Consider the following 3,245-nt stretch of genomic DNA (forward strand, 5'->3'; position numbering starts at 1 on the left):
GAGTCCCTTGGACTGCAAGGAGATCCAACCAGTCCATTCTGAAGGAGATCAGCCCTGGGATTTCTTTGGAGGAAATGATGCTGAAGCTGAAACTCCAGTACTTTGGCCACCTCATGGGAAGAGTTGACTCATTGGAAGACTCTGATGCTGGGAGGGATTGGGGGCAAGAGGAGAAGGGGGCGATAGAGGATGAGATGGCTGGATGGCATCACTGACTCGATGGACGTGAGTCTCAGTGAACTCCGGGAGTTGGTGATGGACAGGGAGGCCTGGCGTACTGCGATTCATGGGGTCGCAAAGAGTCGGACACAACTGAGCGACTGATGAGTGTGTGTGTGATTGGTTTGTTCTGGAGAGTTCCTGCAAGCAACTGTCAGTTGTTGAACACTGGGCCGAGGTGGAAAATGGTGTCATTTTGGCCGTGAAGTGTCGTGAAGTCTGCTGGTAAGTCTTAATCGCCACTCGGGAGTTGCTTTCTGCCAAGCCTGTGGGTGAGGCGGCGTCAGTCACTGGTCGTAGGGCCTTAGCAGCATTTTGAAACAATGCGTAGTCCCATGTTTAACTTTTCAAGTAGCCATCAAACTGTTTTCCACAGTGTCCGTAAGCATTTTACATTCCACCAACACTGTACAAGGATCCCGATTTCTCTGCATCCTTATCAACACCTTTTATTTTTAGTTTTTAAAATTATTATCATCACTATCCAAGTAGGTGGGAAGTAATGTTTCAGTGTGGTTTGGGCCTGGAACCTTTTGATAGAGTACTTGCACCTAGACAAACATCTCCTTGAGCAACAGAATACAAAGATTCTTTTGGATCTTAATGTACATAATATCGTATCATCAGAAAATAAATATAGTTCTACTTCTTCCTTTTCAATCCCTGTACTTTCAGTTTTTCAAGTTACCTTCTTGTACTGGCTAAGACCTCCAGTATAATGTTAAATAGAAGTAGTGATAATGGATATTCTTACCAAGTTCAGTTCAGTTCAGTCGCTCTGTCGTGTCCGACTCTTTGCGACCCCGTCACAAAGAGTTGGACGCGACTGATCTGATCTGATCTGATGTCAAGTCTTTGTTGTGACACACGGGATATCTGTTGCATTATGGGGAATCTTTCATTGTGGCACATGGACTCTCTAGTTGTGGCAAGCAGGCTTAGTTGTTCTGCGGCATGTAGGACCTTAGCTCCCCAACCAGGGGTCAAACCTGCATTGCAAGGTGGATTCTTAACCACTGGACCACTAAGGAAGTCCCTATGATATGGATTTTAAATGTTGTATTTTCATTATGATGTAGTTTAAAGTACTCTCTAATTTCTCTTATGGTTTTTTCTTTGTGCTGTGCTATATGTATTTAGTTGCTCAGTCATGTCCAACTCTTTGCAACCCCATGGGCTGTAGCCCGCCAAGGTCCTCTGTCCATGGGGATTCTCCAGGCCAGAATACTGGAGTGGGTTGCCATGACCTCCTCCAGGGAATCTTCTCAACCCAGGGATCGTACCCAGGTCTCCCGCATTGCAGGCAGATTCATTACCGTCTGAGCCACCAGGGAAGCCCGGTGTCTTCTCTGATCCATGATGATTTACAAGTGTAATGTTTAACTTGTAAATATTTAGTGGTTTTCCAGTGTGGCAGTTATCAACATATTGGTCCTCAGCTTCAGACAGACACTTCAGTACCTGTTGTGCAGTCATGGACTGGACTGAAAGCATGTCTCCTTTTCAGTGAGCACCATGTTAGGCTCCGTCACTAGAGGGCACTGGATGGACACTGCAGGAAGAAAGGGGTTTTGCTTCCTGGTTCCAGCCTGCAATGTTTTGGTTTTTCTTGCTCCTGCTGCACAGTCAGAGGTGCATATGCGTGAGGACATCCAGCGGTGCTCTGCCCCAGCTGTGTTCCAGCAGGGGATTGGGAGCTCACTGGTCTCAGCCCCAGCCCAGGCCTGGTGATCTTCACCCTGCCTCTGGCTCACACCTGCAGCAGCCTCCTGATCCCCTGTGTCCCCCTGCCCACCAGCCTTGACTTCCTGCACCCCGAGGGTTGTTTCCTAGGGCTCTTCCTATGTGGACCCCACACCCTCCAGACTCTGCCCCTGCAGGAGTGCCTTAATTCTTCTGCACACCCACTCACCAGCCTTGGCTCATTTCATAAACGTGAAGGTTCCTCGGGTCCTCCCAAAAGAGACACGATGTGCCCCTCATGGCATTCTACACAACATTGCATCTGATGGAGAAACTCATTTTACAGCAAAGGAAGTGTGGCAATGGGCTTATGCCTCTGGAAATAACTGGTCTTAACCACGCATACTTTGTCGCCTGGAAGAAGGTGGTGTAATTGAAAAGTAGAATGGTTCACGGTAGACTCAGTTATAGTATCAGTAGGGAGACAATATACTGAAAGGATGGGGGTTCTAATTCACAGAATGAAGTATGTCTTTGAATCGGAGACCATTATATGGTACTGTTTTCCCCCCAGCCAGCTCACATGGGTCCAGGATTCAACAGGTAGGAGTGGGAATGACTTCTCTCACTATTACACCTAATAAACCACCCCCAGAGTTTTTTGCCTTTTACACTGAAAAATTTGAGCCTGCTGATTTGGAGATCTTAGTTCTCAAGTGAGTCATGTTCCACAAGGAGACAGAACAATGTATTACTGAACTGGAAAATGAGATTGCCACCTGGTCAATCTGGGCTCCTTATGCCACTAAATCAAAGAACAAAAAGAAGCAGGGGGCATCCAACCTACTGGCTAGAATGATTGATCCTGAGTCACAAGGGAAAATTGGGTTGCAGCTACACAAGAGAGACAAGAAAGACTATGTCTGGAACCCCCAGAGGATGCTCTGGGGCACCTATTAATACACCCATGCCTCTCCCCCCAAAAGTAGAACTCAGATCCTTTAGGAATGAGGATTTGGGTTACTCTAACAGTAAAGAGTTCCAGAAAAACATCTATTTCTGCTTTATTGACTATGCCAAAGCCTTTGACTGTGTGGATCACAATAAACTGTGGAAAATTCTGAAAGAGATGGGAATACCAGACCACCTGACCTGCCTCTTGAGAAATCTGTATGCAGGTCAGGAAGCAACAGTTAGAACTGGACATGGAACAGACTGGTTCCAAATAGGAAAAGGAGTACGTCAAGGCTGCATATTGTCACCCTGTTTATTTAACTTCTATGCAGAGTACATCATGAGAAACGCTGGACTGGAAGAAACACAAGCTGGAATCAAGATTGCTG

The sequence above is a fragment of the Bison bison genome, unplaced genomic scaffold, assembly GCF_000754665.1.
Source record: "Bison bison bison isolate TAMUID 2011002044 unplaced genomic scaffold, Bison_UMD1.0 scf7180017863002, whole genome shotgun sequence".
Lineage (NCBI taxonomy): Eukaryota > Metazoa > Chordata > Mammalia > Artiodactyla > Bovidae > Bison > Bison bison.